At 37.4% G+C, this 20,968-nt stretch overlaps 1 long non-coding RNA gene across 1 annotated transcript; it reads left to right on the plus strand.

The window, feature by feature from the left end:
* Positions 1 to 448: 448 nt before the first annotated feature.
* LOC141627273 (uncharacterized) lies at positions 449 to 2,220 on the plus strand. Its single transcript, XR_012536840.1, has 3 exons — positions 449 to 507; positions 1,459 to 1,541; positions 2,029 to 2,220. It is a non-coding gene; the product is annotated as an uncharacterized LOC141627273 (long non-coding RNA).
* Positions 2,221 to 20,968: the final 18,748 nt, after the last annotated feature.

Consider the following 20,968-nt stretch of genomic DNA (forward strand, 5'->3'; position numbering starts at 1 on the left):
AATAATAAATACAAGTGAGACGTTAATTAAATAATAAATTAATAATTCAAGTCATGAATTGGGTTCGGCTAATATTTATGCTTTGGGCTTAGTTGGTAATCGAGTGTTGGACTATGTGGTATTATTATATGGGCCGAACTTATTTAATTGGTATTAGTGTAATCGGAATTTATATCGGGAATTAATAATAATATATCAAGGTAATTATGATTATAATAATAAATAATAAAGTTATGGCAATAATAAATTAGTAAATATTATATGAGGAAATCATAGTTGTGATAGGATTAATAGTATATGATAAATAATAATGATATAATTATAATGACAATTCCTACTACTAATTAGAATAAGGAAAGTTACATGGTTTCCTAGTTGGCCTCGTATTCTCTAAATCTTACACTATAAATACCACCTTAAATCTGAGAAATAATTCATAAATTAAAAGAAGGAGCCTTAGGAGACGGAAGAAGAAGGAATTAACATAAAACAATTAATCTACTCGAGGTAATTATTCATCTTAAATCGATTTATATTCTTTTCATGCAAGCATCTTTAGATCGATAGTATGACTTATATAGACCACCGTAGGACTCGAAATTTGGACCTAGAGCAACCTTGCACTGCCGAGATTCTGACCTGACCTTATTTGACCAACGTGGACCTTGCTAGGGTGGTGTTTAGGGCGGCTAAAGGTGGCTGGTCAGGAGGGGTTATACGGGTTGGTTGTGGGTGATTGGGACGGTTATTTGACCCACTAATTGGACACGGCTTGACCTGGGGTTTGGGTGGTTGGTATTGTCGGCAGGGGGCGGTCGTATTAGTGGTGTTGGGGTGGTCAGGGATGGTGGTTTGTGCGGTGGTGACGGAAAACAGGGGAGGAGGTCGTGTGATTGGCAGGTGGTTTTCGGGGGGATTTTGGGGGTCGTTGGTGGTCTGGATTAGGGGTTTTTTGGGTGATTCTTGTCGAGGGAGGATAGGGGAGTTGATTGGTGGTTGTAGGTGGCGGTGAAGGTGGTGTTAGGTGGTGGTTATGGGCGTGTTTTATAGGGGTGGCAGGTGGGTGTTGTTGGTGTCGTGGGGATTAGGGCGTGCGTGTTGGGTAGCTGGTGGTGGTGGAGCTGGAGGTTGGTGGTTGTCGGGGGTCGGGGTGCTGCAGGCTGCTGGTGTCGGGCTTGAGTGGTGGCTGTGGTGGCTTGTGGTGTCGGGTTTAGTGGATTTTAAGAGGGGTGTTGGCCACGGTTTATAAACCGTGTTAGGGTGGTGTGTGTTTGTGTTGTGACGGGTTTTAATTGTTTAATTAGTTCGGGTGAGTCGGGTTCGTAATTGAATCGGGTTTTTAGTTATCATAAACCTTTAATAATTATAGTAAATAATTAATTTGAATAATTAAATAAAAGGAATAAATAAATAAATAAAGTTAGTAATTATAATTGTTGTAATTGTATTATTATATAGGTGACGGAAATTGTGAAGAATTATAATCGGATTGGATTTGCTTTATTTATTTGGATTGCGTAATTGGAGTGCTTGCTTGCCAGGTAGGATAATCTACTCAACTGATTGTGTAATTGGTGTTATTTATCATATGGTTATGATATATGGTTGATTGACAATTTAATTTGTGATGTTATTTAATTGGATGGTTTATATACATGATTGTCGTGTTTAATTACGAGAATGGTTTATGAGAATTGGACTGCCCCAGGCTTAGTCTCTGGTGGATAACGTGAGTGGTGATTGGACTGCCCCAGGCTTAGTCTCTGGTGGATAACGTGTGTGAATATTTGGAAGGCCCCAGGCTTAGTCTCTGGTGGATAACGTGGATAGTTGATGTCGAGATGTGACATGTGAACAGTTGAGATTGGAATATTGTCAGTTGTGAGAGATTGGTTGTTTTAATATATTTTATCCTACTCAACCATTGGTTGACGTGTTTGCTTCTGTGTCAAAATAAAATTGATGCCTGCTTTAATTGATGGCATCCTGTGGTGAACCATTTAATATTTTCGGTTAAATGGGGAGCAGATTTAAATAGCAGGTTTTGAGTTAGCTGGATATGGGGAGCTTGGGCGTGTGAGCTTTCGGACCTGCAGGAGTCTAGATCACAAATGTAGTTATATCACTTATTTAATTTCCGCTGCGAGTTGTATTTATTTTTATATTAAGTTGTAGTTGATTAAGTTGTAATAAACATGTAATCATTAAAGTTTTAATTTAAAGTACTTTGGTGAGTTGGACTTTGTTATTCACTACCTCGGGAAACCGAGATGGTAACAGTCCTATTTATTTGGGTATGTCTAGCTAAAGGCTCCTAAATAAATGGGGGTGTTACACAAGCGGGAAATAATTCCAACCGACATCTTTATGAGTTCCACATGATATGCCAAGGAGCCATTCCAAATGGGGCAACGGAACATCGATTCAAACTAAGAGCTTTTACTTTTTCCTTACACGACGTGGCGAAAGAATGGCTATTTCGTCTTCCGGCAAACTCCGTTTCAACTTTGAAGGACATGAAGAAATATTTCCTTGGCAAGTACTACGAGAGTCAAGGCATAATCATGCAAAGAAGCTAATCACCACGATTGAGCAAGAAAGTGATGAAAACTTATATGAACATTGGGGAAAGGTTTAAAAGACTTGTTGCTCAATGCCCTTACCATGGGTTGAGTGGAGATGACCTTCTTTTGCACTTTTGTGATGGCTTGGGCTAACTTGATGGAAGACTTGTGAATGCCGCCACCGGAGGAGGGGTGGAAAATTTTAATGTTACGGAAGCAAATACAATAATCGAAAGTTGGTCGTTAGTACAAGGCAGTATGGGAGGAAGAAAGATCGTAGCTCAAGAAATGTTTCCTCCATTGGTGCTTTATCATCATCTACGCAAAAACTTGAAAGTAAGATGGGCCAAATTAAGAAAATGTTAGCTAGCATAATGAACAACAACCAAGATGATGGAGGAGGCTAAGGTTCCCAAGTTGAGTGTGAATTTTGTCAAGGGCCTCACCTTGTTGAGGCATGTCCCATAATGCAAGAGGACGGAATTGGGGTGGCCAATGTGAGTGCCATTGGTCATGGAAATTATAACTCTAGGAATCCTAATAGAGGAGGCTATTACAACATGGGTAATAGAGATCTTCTTAGTTGGGGTGGTGACAAATCCAAAAGTTTTGAGAATGGGCAATTCAACCATCTAAGAAACCAAAACTACAATCAACAAAATTGCAACCAAAATTTTAAAAATCAAAACCGGAATCAAAATTTCAACTAAAACCAAAACTCCAATTTTCAAAACCAAGGCCAAGGGAGTAATTTCCTATTTGGAAACCAAGGGAACAACAAGAAATTTAAACAAGGTAGGAATTCCTCCTCTCAAGGGAACAACGACATGTCCACCAAAGAGATGTTAAAATCCTTGAAAAGGGGAAAGCCGACGCAACTAGAAGGTTTGAGAAGATGGACTCCGATAAACTTTCAAGTGATTCACGAGTCAAAAATCTTGAGATCCAACTTGGTCAAATCTCTCAAGAAATTTCCAAGCAAAATCAAAGGAGCTCCACTTCGATCCCATCAACAACCATCCCTCCACCTAGGGAGAATGCAAGTGCGATGACCTTGAGAAAGGCGAGAACCTAGAATCTCCTCCAAAGAAGAAGAGAAAAGCAAAGTCAAAGGAAGGGGACATTGACATTGGGGAACAAGAAGAAGAGGAGCTTTTGGTTGAGCAAGACAAAGGTTCATCAACAAAAGTTAGTAGGGAAGATATGGAGAATCCGTTGAACATGGACAAAGGAGAGAGAGAAAACACCTCAAAATATCACATCGATGAGATCATTAGAGAACATACCATTGAGGTACCTTTCTTTCATGCTCTCACACATTCTAAGAGGTTTGAAAGAGACGAGGATCTCTACAAAACCTTTAGAAAGTGTGCAGTAAACATCCCCCTACTCAATCTTTTAAAATGTGTTCCGAGGTATGCAAAATTCTTAGAGGAACTTTGCACGCCTAGTTGAAACTCAAAGAAAGGCACTCAAAAAGTAAGGGTAAGTGAACACGTATCCGCCATTTTCAAAAAGGCACTTCCAAAGAAGTGCGGCGATACGGGGATGTTCACTATCCCATACTCTATTGGAGATTTTCACACATTCCATGTTAGATTTAGGTGCATTAATTAACGTCATGCCTTACACTCTTTATGAGACCTTAGGGCTACCACCTTTGAACAAGACCGATGTTGTGATCCAACTTGCGAATCACTCAAACATCTACCCTAAGGGGATGGTGGAGGACATGTTAGTAGAGGTCGACCATCTCATATTCCCTGCCGACTTCTATGTCTTTGACATGGAAGTCGACTCAAGGAAAACACCAATTATATTAGGTGGTAGCTTGGGTGGGTGGTTGACGGAGTTGCGAAAAGGGAGGTGTTGGTGGGATTTGTCTTAAAACCGTATATGGGGTGTTGGATAAGGTGTCGTAACCGTGGTGCTTGCCTTGACGAGAAAGGGACATCCCTACTGGAGCCACAGGTGAAGATGGTGGTGGTAAGTGGTGGTGTGGGGAATTGTGGTGGTTGTGGTGTGGTGTTTGTAACCATGGGTTTATGAGTTATGGTTATTGAGTTGTGTTAGGTTGGTGTAGGGCATGGTGGCGGGTGCTATTGATGGGACTCAATGAAGGGGAAGGTGGCAGGTATGGGTCATCGTGGTGTTAGGTGGCAGACCACGGTGAGGCAGGGGGCTGTTGGCCGTGTATGGCGGCGGTTTGATGTGGGTTTTGGTGCGTGGTTGAAGGGGTTTTTGTGCGTGGGTTTTGGGTGTCAAAAGACGGACTTTAATTCAATAAATTATGTATGTTATAATTAATAAGTTATAATTAATTAATAATTGAGTATGTGACGTAGTTAGTAATTATAATTATTACTTGTCTTAGGTGACTGGTTTGTTGAGGAGTACTATTGATTGATTGCTTTGCTTGTTTTGCTAACTGGGAGTATTTGCTGAAAAGGTAGGATATCTACTCAGCTAGACCGTCCTAATGTATTGCATTTATGTTGTGAGTATTATATGGTGGTTGAGAAATAGCTTTTGCCTGTATTGCGGTGTGAATTATATTATGTGTTCAGTTATATTGAATTCTGAGTATTTAACAAGTTTTATAATTGAATATGGATGAGTATTGTTGGAAGGCCCCAGGTTTAGTCTCTGGTGGATAATGTGAATATTGGAAGGGCCCAGGCTTAGTCTCTGGTGGATAGTGTGAGAGTTGGAAGGCCCAAAGCTGTGAGTCTCTGGTGTATAATGTGAATATTGGAAGGCCCCAGGCTGTGAGTAACTGGTGGATAATGTGATTGAACTCCGTGGTTGTGATATTTCCATTTTTGGTTATATACATATGATGCTTGTTTATTTCTACTATTTATATATCCTACTCGACCATTGGTTGACGTGTGTTTGTGTCTTGTCAAATAAAATTGATGCCTGCTTTTAATTCATGGCGTCTTGTGGTAAACCAATTAATATTTCCGGTTAATTGGGGAGCAGATTAAAAGAGACTAGCTTATTTGGGAGCATTGGGACGTGAGGACGGATGACCGAGACTATCTAGTTGTCTAGCTGATGACTTAGTTCAGACAGTTTAATTATATTATGCACTTATTTAAATTTTCGCTGCGAGATTGTAATTTAATATTCTTATTCAGTTGTTTAGTTACATAAATTGTAATAAGGCCGTTAAACATTTACTTTAATTAAAGTACTGTGGTGTGTTTTACTATGTTATGCACTATCTCGGGCAATCCGAGATGGTAACAACTCCTTTTATCTAGGAAGGCCTAGTTAAGGCTCTTGGACAAATGGGGGTGCTACATATACGCCACCACCTTGATTCGCGTATCAAATCTCCAACGAGATAAATAATCGAAAAATTGAATCGATAATGAATTGAGGAGTCAAACCAGGCAAAACATATCCATAAAACAAAATGACCCGACCCGACCTGTTTGTGACCTGAATCAATAATAAACCCGTTAATAATCCGACCCGCCGATGACCCGGCCCAGCCAAAACCCGACCTGACCCGATGACTCTATATGAAAGACCCGATCAGACAACGCCCCGTCCTGATTCGAACCCGAGCTATCAATTGACCTGACTACACCGACTCATAAGTGACCTGAACCCGACTGAAACCCGACCCGGTTGCCACCTCTCTCTCTCTCTCTGTATATATATATACATATATATATATATGCATATATATATATATATATATATATATATATATATATATATATATATATATATGCATATATATATATATATATATATATATATATATATATATATATATATGCATATATATATATATATATATATATATATATATATATATATATATATATATATATATATATATATATATATAGAGGCGGGATCTCGTGAGTTTGGTTCTTATGGTGAGTTGTGAGTTTGTGCTTTAAAATCTCAACCATTAAATAACACAAATAGACCGTTGAAATTACACCCACTATTAATAAAAAAAAAAGCAGGCGGTCAAATACAAACCCCCTGCTACTTCTCTCTCCTTTCATTCATACTCAATTTTGTTTTCATTAAACCTTCAACACCTTCAATCCTACGCATCATCATCATCAGCAAATTTATTCCAGTCCGAATTTAGTACTTCTCATACCCCTTCAATTAAACACGTTTTAATCAAGATTTATAAAAAAAATCAAGTATATGAATCACGTTTTCATTGTTCATCGTTCTACCTTGCCAATAATTTTCGACATTAATTGAATCAGGTACTTTACACAATGAGAGGCCTGTTTTTGTTTGGTTACAGCACAAGGACGTTGCAGCAGATGCAGTATCATCATTCAGTGTTTCCTTGATTCATTTTGCAGCAGATGCAGTATCATCATGCGTTGGGCAGCATAAGCAGATTTGGAGCGAGCTTCGTCAAAGGCCAAACCTGGTTTGGCCATCAAAGCTAGAGCATACTCCTCCCATTTATTAATTGTTCTCTGTCTATCAACTGCTTGCTTTCTTCCTGTCAACGTGTTCCCCCAACAACTCTTCCTTCTTCTAGTCTATTTGTTTCCTTGATTCATTTTGTTTAATGTAACTTTTCTCTGCATGCGTTTCTTAATTAAACGTGACTTCCACTTTGCTTGCGATTAGCCGTGTCCACAACGTTGGGAGATGCGGGTTTAATTCATTAGTAGAACTGGCGTGCGGGTTATTCGGGTTTAATTCATTCAAGTCGAATTATTTCAAGTTTGAATTAATCAATACTATATGTTAATTCCAATTTGGATATCCTTAGTAGAACTGGCATGCCGTCAATGTTGGGAGATGCGGCAGTGGATTAATCAAGCTACCTACACTGTCATCCTTGTTTGATTATGCTGACATCAGACTTGACTTTTATTTTGTTGATTGATTGCGGTAAAGAAGGTGAGTTTGTGTGGTTGACTTGAGAAGGAGTTGAAAGGTAAAGGAGGATTGGAGTCGTTTGCTTGTTGGTTGTTGTCGGATTGAATTGATGATGACGAAGTCGGGTTCGGCATCGTGGTTGCTGCTGATGTTTGAGGGTCGTCTAAGCTATTGTTTGTCGTCGTGGAGGTGCACGACGAGGATCACAATAACATGAATAACATCACAATAACACCAGGATAACATCACAATAACACATCGTAAAAAAAAGAGTAAAAAATCAAAGTAGTTAAAAAAATCTAAGTGACACCGGAATAACATCAGAATAACAGTAGAATAACAGCACAATAACACGGGATAAAAAAAGGAAAAACAAATCAAAGTCGTAAAAAAAATCAAAGTGGCACCGGAATAACATCACAATAACACCGAATAACAAAGACAATAACATGCGGTAAAAAAAGAGTAAAAAATCAAAGTAGTAAAAAAAATCAAAATAGTAAAAAAATCAAAGTGACACCGGAATAACATCACAATAACAGCAGAATAACAGTAGAATAACAGCACAATAACACGTGGTAAAAAAAAAGAAAAAAAATCAAATTCGTAAAAAAAAAAATCAAAGTGACAGCAGAATAACATCACAATAACAGCGGAATAACAATAACAGCACAATAACATGTGGTAAAAAAAAAAAGAGGAAAAAAAAATCAAAGTCGTAAAAAAAATCAAAGTAAAAAAAAAAGCATAATAACACTGGGTAAAAAAAATAAGGGTAAAAAAAATTTCAAGTAAAAAAAATTTGGTACAAAAAGAAAAAGAAAAAAAGGTAACATAATGAGAAAACTAGAGAAAAATATAAGAGAAAAAAAATCAAAGTTGTAAAAAAAAGCATAATAACACGAGACGAAAAAATATGAGTAAAAAAAATTTCAAGTGAAAAAAAATCTGGTACAAAAAAAAAAAGAAAAAAAGGTAACGTAATGAGAAAATTAGAGAAAAACATAAGAGAAAAAAAAATCAAAATTGTAAAAAAAAAAGCATAATAACACGAGGTAAAAAGAAGGAGATAAAAAAATTAAAGTAAAAAAAAAATTAGCACTAGAAAAAAGAGAAAATAATGCCATGTAAGATTAGATCTTGGTCATTCATCTTCAATATAATCTAGTGGTTGAGATTTCATCAAAGCACAAACTCACAACTCACCATAAGAAACCAAACTCACAAGATCCTATATATGTATATATATATATATATATGTATATATATAGAGTCGGGATCCGGTGAGAACTCCTAAATATTTGAGGATTGAGGATTAATGAATACAATATCACAGGTTCTTCAATACAATATCACGAAAAATCTGGCCTTTGCAAAAAAAAAAAAAAATTTTTTTAAGAAAAAAAAATTTATTTTTTTGCACATCTTATTTTTTTCGTGATATTTTATCGAATAACCAGTGATATTGTATTGAAGAACCTCTGATATTGTAACGAAATCCTCAATCCTCAAAAAGATAGTGTATCCTCACATGATCCCATTCCTATATATATATATATATATATATATATATATATATATATATATATATATATATATATATATGATCTGGGATCCTGTGACTACCACCAACATAATGAGAACCATGAAAACTCCGCCTTACGAAATTGTTTTTAAACAAATAAAGACATATTTGGATTCAACATAGAATTTTATAGTTAGATAACATATTTTTTGGTCTAAAAAGTATAAACTAATGACGGAAATCGAGGCGAGATACATTTTATTAATTTTCATGCCCCTACTACTCATTTTAATGTCTCTAACAATTTTCTTTCACCTAGAACTCGCTTTTTTGCCCCTATAGCCTATTATTTTCATGCACCTATTAATCATTTTAATGCATGTAAAAATTTTCATGGACCTAGTATTCGTTTTTGTGCATTTATAATCGTTTTAGTATACCCAATTATATTTTTGTACATTAAGATTATATTTTTTTAATAGAATCAATAAATTTTGTTTAGTTATACTAAAGAATGTGTTTGAATATACTAAACTAATCGTAAATGATCCATCAAAACTTTCGAAAGAAGATTTAGTAAGGGTTCTCACGGTTTTCATTATGTTGGTGGTTCTCATTATGTTGGTGGTCCTAAATCTATATAGAGTTAAGATTCAGTGAGAACGATCACTCGGTGAACAACGGTGAGAACGAATACATATACTAAGCACAAGTAACTAACCCACGTAAAACTCCCTTCTATCCATGATTTAACTACTCACCCTAAACTTTGAATACGCATATTTAAAAAAATCCCCACATTATCATTCAAGCATCTACACATCATCATATATCGTCATTATTTTAATGCATTAGTCTCCATCTTTATCATCTTCTTTTCCAAATCTGAAGACCCTTCCATCTTTCCCAAAGCCTCAATTTTTTTCTCATCCTCACTGTCGTTCGTTCCTCAGTTCAATCAATATGGATAACGGAGCTGGATTTCTAGAAACGACGGCAATGATAACATTTGTGAGAATGACGGATCTGGATTCTGGCCTGATCCACATGCAACTTTCGTCCTGGTTACAACCTTCGTCCCTCATTAGATTAGTCGAATACAACTAAACTACACTAATGTTTTATGCATTTACACTAATCATTGATGTATCTAACCACTATTTTAGTGTACATTAACATAGATACACAAAATTAGTTACTACGTACATCAAAATTGGTTTGAGATACATCGTTGAGGATCATTTGCTGGAGATTGATGACGAGCGAGGAATAATTCTGGCGCCAGAAAAAACCCTCTGCCACTCACCACGGACACCACCTCCAAACAAACAAACCCATTCCAGAAATAGCAAGACAACTACCATACGATTATGGATCTCAATACCATCTCTGAAATTGACAAATTTTTGACATGAGAAATAAAAGTACGGATGGTAGCAGTTGTTCGACGGCGTCTGGTACTCGTGTGAATGTTCTCATTTATTCACTGGTGGTGTGTGGTGATCTTTGCCGTCGTCGTCATAAAATTTAGAGTTGGACGCTAGTTTGAATTAAAATCGGAATCGGGCGTATCACTTATTGAGGTTAGCACCACGTACACCACTGACAACCGCCATAGACATCGTCAGCGACATCATCGCTCATATGACGGAATACCTTGACCTTTCACATGGGGAAAAGAAGTAGATCTGAAATGTAATGGCGGCCATAGTTGATTTCGAATAGGGATGAATGAGCACCGTTTCTCGTGGTTGTTAGGTGGTCGGAAGCTGAGATTAATGATGAGTCCTAATTATATACATATTTATGCCTCCCCTTAGTTGCTTTTGATATGATTTCATGCTAAATTATATTAATTACATGCATTTATGTTAGAACGTTGATACTTCCGCCTTTTGATGTTTGATGCAAAAACGATGCATTTGAGGAGCAAAGGAATGAAATGGGCATCACGGAGTAGGCATGAAGGAACACTCGAAGCACATCACGGAAATCCACAAGAGTGAAGGAAGAGAAGTTAAGAAGAAAAAACGAAGAAAGGAGCTGAAAAGGGGTGGTTCCTCGATCAACTGCAGCCAGGCTCGATCGAGGAACCTGTGTACTCGATCGAGTAAAAGCAGGCTCGATCGAGGAACTAATTTGTTATATATTCTCCGTAATTTTTCTTAAGTCGGTTATGATTTACTATAAATACCTAAACTCGTACCCTAGTTTATTTATGCATTATTTTCCGTAGGTTTAGCATAGCTACTCTAAAACTCTCTAAAATAGTTAGTTTAGTTTATATTTATTGTTCTTCCTTCCGTATCTAAACATTGCCACTTTACGGTATTATTCTAATCTTTCAATAATTATTATTTCAATTACCTGTTCTTCATTCATGCTTTTAATCATGCTTTCTTATATTGTTATTATTGTTATTGTTATTAGTATGAGTAGCTAAATTTACTATCTAGTGTGAAAGGGGATCTAGGTGGATAGAAAAGGGTTTACTTATGAATTGATTGTTAAATTGCTTTCTATTGTTGTTCAATTATTGTTCTACTTCTAATTAGTTGATTACTGATCAGAGTTAATTAATTAGTCTCGCATAAACTAAGATTTTCACCGATTGGCTTAAGACTAGTATATGCCACGATAATTGATTTAGACTGACTTACTTATAGCGATTGCATGTTAAGTTGGATCTAAAAAGGAATATTGAATCAACCGATCATATGACTTTCAACAATATAAATTGCTCAATCAATGAAATAAATTCTACCATTTGATGACTACCTAGTGAAACTGAATCCCTAGATTCTTTAATATTATTGTTATTCATCCTTTATTTACTTTGCAATTAGCTGTTAGAAACCAAATCAACAAACCCCTAAAATTGGTTACTTTAAGACGATCTAAATATAAACAAACTAGATAAATTAAGTAGCCTCCCTGTGGATTCGACCCTGACTTACCACTAGCTATTATGTTAGTAGTAGCTTAGGATTTATTTTGACTAAGGCAAACGACTGAAAATAACCTTATCAAATTTCGCGTCGTTGCTGGGAAGACAACAATTTTCTGTTTGTTTTTAATTTAGTTTGTCTTTTGTCTTAGGGAACTTCAGTTCCTTGAGACAGTTTTATCTTTTCTTGTTGTTTTCGTGTATACCCAGGTCTAACAGGTTAGATATTATACCTTCTAATCCCGAGCCAGAAAAGGCTTTTCGGTACAGACGGAAATTTCAGAGAGAAGTAAGTCAGGTGGAAGACTTGAGTACACTTGACTGCGAGCGGTATACTTTAACTGAAAATTCGTCCTTTGAAGAGGGCACTCTTATTTCTGCACCTGTGACTTCTACAACACCAAAGATGCCTACATTAGCAAGTCACTCCGAACCCATGGTTGCTTCTATTCCTAAAGGCTTCAAGCTCCCTACCGTTGATAAGGGAACTTTTGAGATCATGCCTTTATACATAAGCCTAGTAGAGAGGAATTTATTTGGAGGAAAAGCTGGAGAGGACCCCACAAAGCATATGGAGAAATTTGTTACTTATTGCTGTTCTATTCCTTTAACAGTTGGGGTGACTCAAGATCAAGTGAAACAGACCTTATTTCCTTTCTCTTTGAGAGATGATGCAGCTGAGTGGTTAAGGGACTTAGACATGGAGACCGACGCATTTACTGATTGGACTTCTCTAGCTCTTCTATTCTACAAGAGGTATTTTCTACCACAGAAAACTAATGCATTTAGAAGTCAGATTACAAGTTTTAAACAAGGTCCTACTGAGGATTTTAATAAATCATGGATACAGTCTAAACGTCTCGTGCGGTCCGTCCCTCACCATGGATTTGAGATTTGGTTCCTTTACAACCAGTTTTACAACGGGTTGTATGATGATCATAGAGCCTTACTTAATTCAGCTGCTAATGGGAGATTCCAAGATAACACTACTAATGCTTTGAAGTTAATTGATCAGATAGCTGCTCACACAGATGAGTATGGTAACCCCAGAGGAAGTAAGAGAGGAAGTAAGAGAGGAATTGGATCAGATAGTGCAATTACGGCACAACTAGAGGCTCTAACGGCTCAAATAGCCGAATGGAAGCCTACCCAGTCTTTGGGTAAGCAAGAGATGGTTCACATGGTTCAACAAGAAGTGTCCTGCGAGAGATGTGGGATAGATGGCCACACTACGGCCAAGTGTATGAGTACCATTGAGCAAGTTCATGCCTTCCAATCTTTTAAGCAAGGTACTCCTTATTCTAATTTCATCCCTGAAAGGAGTCAGAATGCTTATGCTCAAGCCCCTCCGTAAGGTACTTATGTTATTCCTCCTAATCGTGGTAACCAACCACAAGGAAGCTTTATTTGGCAAAATCAAGGAGGTTTTCCACCAATACAATCTCCTCCTCAAGCTTCTAATAATGAGATGGCCGAGTTAAAAGCTCTCTTACATCAGACTTTGATGATGCAATAAAAGCAAATGGCTCAAATCTCTAAACTCATGGCTCACAAAAAGACGTTGGATACTCAAGTTGCTCAAATGGCGGCTCAAAATCTATCAAAACAGTTCGGCCTTCCTCCTCAAGGTAAACAAGCTCATGAGTAAGTTAACGCTATTTCTTTGAGGAGCGGTACTTCTTATCAAGGTCCGGACATGTCCATTGATAAAGATGAAGTTCCCTACATGCATCCTAAGGGATTGGGAAATTTGGAGCTAACTGACGATGAAAAAGAAAGAAAGTGAAACAAGGGATTTGAAGAAAAGAGAGAAAAGTAAAAAAGAGGAGACTGACGTGGTGACTCGATCGAGTAGGCCGAGCCTCAATCGAGGAACCAAGCCACTCGATCGAGTACACCATGGGCTCGATCGAGAAACCCCCCCTGTTGATTATTTTTCGCATGTTTCAGCTACGACATTGGAAAAAAGTAGGTTCCTTGATCGAGTGACTACTGGGCTCGATCGAGGCACTCCTGTAACTGACAATAATATTTCCAAACCGTCTCCTAAAGCTAAAGAAGCCGAGCCAATTAAAATTCAACTACCTTTTCCTCAAAGATTGCAGAAATCCAAGCTTGAACAACAGTTTGGGAGATTCATAGAGGCAGTGAAGAAGCTTTAAGTGACGGTACCATTTACTGAATTGGTAACTAAAGTGATGGCGTATGCTAAATTTTTGAGAGAGATCTTATGAAAGAAGCAGTCTTTTTTATACGTGCATTTTATATAGGCATTTTGTACTTCATTTGCACGCATTCCTATGCATATTTAGTAGTGTTTAGCTATAAATGTCCCCCGAATGATCTACTTTGGTTTCTCTTGTATTATTTGCAGGTATGAACTGGAGAGGGGCGTAATCAAGCTTAATACATGTCCCTATGAATGCATTTAAGAGATGAATTGAGTCGGAGCTTGGAAACTACTATTTTGTGATGCGCATAGAAGTAAGGTAGCTAAGCGAGCAAAATAAGAGCTTCAAATTACTAGTACCTAATTTGAAGAGCCATATATCGAGTTCTACAACTGATACTCAAGTGATTCAATTGGAGATGAAATATTATTCTCTTAGCTTTCCAACGCCGCAAATAATGCTCTTTTTGCCCAAGTTACGATGAAATGGCGGCCGTTTGAAGTTCAGTGCGCGAAGCAGGAATTCTGCGCTGGAAACCACTCGATCGAGTACTATATTGCTCGATCGAGTCCTTTTTATACTCGATCAAATGGTACCTTTTTGATAGTGTTCGATCGAGTACCTAATGTCCTCGATCGAGAGGTTTTTGCTAGGAGTTACTCGATCGAGGAGTTTTAATGTCCTTGATCGAGTCCTTTTCTATCTGACGCAAGATTTTAGTATCTTGTCATCGTATCTTAGGAAAATAAATATCTCTCATATAAAGAGGAGAGACTTAATTAGGTTTTATCATCTTTCATACAACTTTTTCCTCTGTTTCTTATTCTATGCGACGTTGCTCTTCCCTTTTCGGATCCGAACTCTTGTAATTTCTTTTCTCTCTTTTATGTTATTTCCCTTTTGCACATCTCTTTTTATCATGTTGTTTATTATTTCTTTATCTTTCGTTCTTGCTTTATTTACCATTATGCATAGCTAATTTCTCTAATGCTAGGATTACGGGAGCCATGATAGTATAGCAATGATGCGATAATTTGGTTTAGGAGGTTTTGTTGTGAGAATTGATTCATTAGCAATATAACTGTAATTATTAGGTTGTATGCATGCAACTGAAATATTTAAACTAGTTAAATTCAGACCTAGATCGAGAGATTGGAATGAATAGACCTGCTATGAACAATAGACTACACTAATAAGGGCGAGAGCTAAGTTTGTAGTATTTTAGGGCGGATAGCGGACCGAGATAACCTTTCCACTACCCTTCTCACATCAGACCGACTGACCTACTTTTAGCTGATTTGTGTGATATCATGGTTAACCGACATCCTAGTTTTCTTTCTATATTTCCTCTCAATCCCTTCCACTTTTGCCCTGTTTTTACTTTTAATGCATTTAGTTTAGAAATCAAATCAAAAAACCCCCATTTTGTGACCTTAGACAGACTAGAATATTGAGTAGATAGTGACCGCCTCCTTCTGGATACTATACCCGACTTACCTCTGCTGCATTAGTAGAGCCAGTTGGTTTATTTTTGATAGGGTTGCGACAGACGTGTCAAATTTTGGCGCCGTTGCCGAGGAAGCAACTATTTTATTTACTTATATTTTTGTCTGTCTTTAGCCTCGAGGAATTTATTCCTTGAGGCAGTTCTTATCTTTTCTTCTAGTTTTGTTTTTATAGGTCCAACAGGTCCTACCTAGACAGGTCTAGATAAAAGATCATCAAAGGGAAGGCTTAAGTAACTTTGATCTTCCACCTATGTTCCATCCTATGGCACAACAGGTGGTCTACTGTGAGAGATGTGGTGCTGCGAGGCACAATGCTTTTATTTGTTTGGCAGAGAACAACGAAGGTCTATGCGTTTAGGCAGCGTAGACAAGCTAGTCAATCGTATGCATTTGTGCCGTCACATCCATTTCAACAGCGAGGCTACTAAAAGCCTCCATTTACCTGGCCACCGCAACAAAAAACCCCTCCTCCCGTTCAAAAGAATGAAGAAATTGCTGAGTTGAAGTCTTTGGTGAAGGCACTTGCACTTCAAGCGCAAGAAACTTAGAAATCTAGAGAGGCTCACATCAAGCTATTTGAATCTCAAATAGCTCAATTAGCTGCCGAGTTGGACTCTAGGCACTCAGAGACGGTGTATGCTGTTTGTACCGAAAGTGGTCTTCCCCATGAAGGACCTGAATTATCTATTGATGATGAAGATATGTATGACTCGGAAATTGAAGATGCTAAGGAAGACGAAGCATTTCTCGAATACTCCACCACGGTTCAACATCAAAAATTCGATCGAACTAGCTACAGTGTTCGATCGAATGAATTACGTGAGGAGGAGTTTGATTGAGTAAATTACACCATTCGATCGAGCAGTTTGTATGAGGAAGACCTCGATCGAACACCCAATACTATTCGATCGAGTACTACTGAGGAAGAAATCACTCGATCGAGCACTATTCATTCTCGATCGAGTGATTTAGCTGTGAACAGTGTTGACTCGTCATTTACGCCTATTCTGTATGACGATGCGAAAGAAGACAATTGTGATGGTGAATCCCCCATTTGGAAAGCCGAGCTGGATGCTTTAGAGGCTGCAATATATGGGACAAAACCCAAAAAGGAGGGGAACGAGAAGGTAGCTGAGTTAGTGAATGTTCCTAGCACGGTAGAGGTAATATACTCTTTTATCAATGATTTCGACGTTAGGAGCGACTGGCCTGAGGTAACTAATGATAACTTCATAATTATTGGTATGGCGAATAATAAATTAACTCATGTGACTTCTGCTTTTTGTTTTGATGCTCCACCCCGTTTTAAAAAATAATTTAATAATGTTTCACCATGCTTGTCAACGGAAATTTGTTATGTCGAAACGGTACCTCAGATTGCTCTTATATGCTCCTCCTGTATTATGGTGCTACTTATGCTTTTGTGTAGCACATGCGCGGATTTACGATCAGTTGCTAAGAGCTTTGAGTTGCTTTGATTGTGACACTGGATTAGCTGAGGTGAAGACAAAAAGAGGTCAAGCTGGGACCTGTCTTAAACTAGCGCTGTCCGGGAGGCAACCCGGAGTTTAAAACTTTTCATTTGGTTTACGATCATTTTAGTTTTTGTTGTGTGTGTAATTGGTTTATACAACCATAGGCTGTGAACAATTTAGGCTTGGTTTTTGGTCATTTTTGTGGTTGCTATATGCGTCTTTGCAGGTGCTTCACTGACGCCTAGGAGTACGCGCAATAGGGAGCCTTCGATAGAGCTATTTTCTACTCGATCGAGTGTTTGACTCCCTCGATCGAACGCTTATATTCCTTGATCGAGCACCCATAGAAACTGACATCTCGATCGAGTAATCCTTCTTCCTCGATCGACCACCTTTGCAGCCCAATGTACTCGATCGAGTACACTTCTCTCTTGATCGAGTTCTATCAAGTTCAGTCGTTTTGATTCGTCTCCAATGACGTTGTTATGAAGCTATTTGTGACTTCCCATGTTGCTGGTTAGTTTGGGAAGGTCCCTACTTCGCGTATTCTAGTAAGTTTTCCGAGCTTCACACTTCTTTTCATTTTGCATTTCCTTACCCTATTTTTAAGTACAATGAGGGTATTGTACGATTAGGTTTGGGGAGGGTATGCATCCATATCTGTGTTTGCATGTTGTTTTTATTGCATTTCAGTAAGCACATTTAATTTTTGCATGCATTGTTTATTTTTATTTTCAAAAATCAAAAACCTCATGAAAAATTCAAAAAATTCGAAAATTCAAAAAATATTTCACGTTTATTTTTGCATTTAGGTCGAGTCGGAACGGTAGATTTCAATGATGAAATTGCACTACAATTAGTCATTTCACTTAAGCCTTGCAAAAACTGATATCTTATTAGCTTTGTCTTATTGCATATCTACGAGTTAATGTTTAATTTGAGCTGAACAAATAGACTTTACCTGATAATTTTGGCAGCCTACTTATAATTTCTAAGTTTTAGAGCCTCAATAACTTGTGTTATTTATGACCAGTTCATGTAGGATTGTGAGTAGTTACTCCTTGCATAACATGTATCATTAATTTGCATAAGTATAAAATTCAATTGCTTTTTGCCTACATACATTCGGGTTGGTTGGCGTCATATGCAGAGAGGTGCTTACATTCCCTCTTTCTTTCATTTTTACCCATTAACTCCACATTTAGCCAAATTTGCCTTTTAACCCTTAACTACATCCAAATTTAGCCTGCCTTGTCAAGCTAGTTAGTGTATGTTTTGTGGTATATAGTTTATTGTGCCAAGTTTGGTTTGTATTGCATTACTTGGAGTTGGTAATTTATGGAGGAAGAATGATCAAATTGGAAAAAAAAAACTGTAAAACCGTGAGATGAAAGAAGAAAAAAAAAAGAAAAGAAAAAAAAAGAATGAAAAAGTTTGATTATAGACGGTTTTTACTCCAATGCTTTATTTATTTCTTATGAGGAGTATGTTTGGTTTGGTTAGTGAGTTTTTGTGCCAAAGTAAGGGGCACTTGTGCTTAACTTTGAGATGGATTAGAATCGGATGCTGTCACTTGGTTTTGATTAGGTTTCTAGCTTTACTGTTAGCCTCACATTTCCAAAATGTTTTGCCTTTTCTTTTCCCATCGCCTCACTTTCCCATAACTTTTGTAAGCTCTCGGCTATGACGGACCTTGTTTGGTTGGAATGTATGTGTATGGTAGCTAGAATTGTCTATCATATTAGCTGCATGCATGTTTATGTCGGTCGTAGTTTAGGTGAGCGACTATTTTTCTTCTTCTCTTACAATTCATATGCTTATCCTTTGCTTCATGAGAGAAGAGTGACCCGTGAGATTCCATCATTAAAGGTCTTGCAAGGTCGACGGTTCAACTTTATTATAAACATCTTACAACTCGTTTGCATTTGACAGTTTTTGCTATAAGTGTTAGTTTGCTTGCATTAAATTGGTTTAAGTGGACAATTTGTAGCTAGCTCTGAGTTTTCTTTTCTATTTCATTAGTTTTGCATATAGTTTGCTTGGGGACAAGCAAAGATTTGGTTTAGGGAGATTTGATGCGTGCATTTTATATAGACATTTTGTACTTCATTTGGATGCATTCCTATGCATATTTAGTAGTGTTTAGCTACAAATGTCCACCGAATTGTCTACTTTGGTTTCTCTTTTATTATTTGCAAGTATGAACCGGAGAGGAGAATAATCAAGCTTAATACATATCCCTATGCATGCATTTAGGAGATGAGTTGAGTCGGAGCTTGGAAACTACCATTTTGTGATGTCCATAGAAGTAAGGTAGCTAGGCGAGCAAAATAAGAGCTTCAAATTAGTAGTGCCTACTTTGAAGACCCATATCTTTAGTTTTGCAACTGATACTCAAGTGATTCTAATTCCAGATGAAATATTATTCTCTTAGCTTTCCAACGCCACCGAAAATGCTTTATTTGCCCAAGTAACGAAAAAATGGCGGCCGTTTGAAGTTCAGTGCGCGAAGCAGAAATTATGTGCTGGAAACCACTCGATCGAGTACTATATTGCTTGATCGAGTCCTTGATCGAATGGTGCCTTTTTGATAGTGTTCGATAGAGTACCTAATTTCCTCGATCGAGAGGTTTTTGCTAGGAGTTACTCGATCGAGGAGTTTTAATGTCCTCGATTGAGTCCTTTTTTATCTGACAAAAAATTTTAATATCTTGTCAACGTATCTTAGGAAAATAAATATCTGTCCTATAAATAGGAGAGACTTATTAGGTTTTATCATCTTTCATACAACTTTTTCCACTGTTTCTTATTCTATTCGACGTTCCTCTTCCCTTTCCGGATCCGAACTCTTGTAATTTCTTCTCTCTTTTATGTTATTTCCCTTTTGCACATCTCTTTTTATCAGGTTGTTTATTATTTCTATATCTTTCGTTCCTGCTTTATTTACCATTATGCATAGCTAATTTCTCTAATGCTAGGATTAGGGGAGCCATAATAGTATAGCAATGAAGCGATAATTTGGTTTACGAGGTTTTGTTGTGAGAATTGATTCATTAGCAATATAAATGTAATTATTAGGTTGAATACATGCAACTGAAATAATTAAACTGGTTAAATTCAGACCTAGATCGAGAGATTGGAATGAATAGACCTACTATGAACAATAGACTACACTAATGAGGGCGAGAGCTAAGTTAGTAGTATTTTAGGGCGGATAGCGGACTGAGAGGACCTTTCCACTACCCTTCTCTCACATCAGACCGACTGACCTACTTTTAACTAATTTGTGTGATATCATGGTGAACCGACATCCTAGTATCTCTTTCTATATTTCCTCTTAATCCCTTCCACTTTTGCCCTGTTTTTACTTTTATTGCTTTTTGTTTAGAAATCAAATAAAAAAACCCCCGTGTTGTGACCTTAGATAGACTAGAATAGCGAGTAGATAGTGACCACCTCCCTGTGGATACGATACCCGACATACTTCTGTTGCATTATTACAGCCAGTTGGTTTTATTTTTGATAGTGTTGTGACAGCCGTGTCACTTTTGATGAAGTCGAGACAGTAGCATTCATCATGAATGTCACGCCGCATTAAAAGCTAACTCACCACCAAAGCTTAAGGATCCAGGGAGTTTTTCTATTCCTTGTCATATTGGTAGTGTAGCTATTGATAATGCCCTTTGTGATTTAGGGGCTAGTGTTAGTATCATGTCATTTTCAATATGCAAAAAATATAAATATGGGTAAACCTTGTATCACTAATATGACCTTATAAATGGCTGGCAGATCTTTAAAGTAGCCTATGGGTGTCTTAGATGATGTGCCCGTTAGAGTAGGGAAGTAATTTATTCCAGTTGACTTTATTGTTATGGATATGGCTGAGGACTCTCA

The sequence above is a fragment of the Silene latifolia genome, chromosome Y (genome assembly GCF_048544455.1).
Source record: "Silene latifolia isolate original U9 population chromosome Y, ASM4854445v1, whole genome shotgun sequence".
Taxonomy (NCBI): Eukaryota; Viridiplantae; Streptophyta; class Magnoliopsida; order Caryophyllales; family Caryophyllaceae; genus Silene; species Silene latifolia.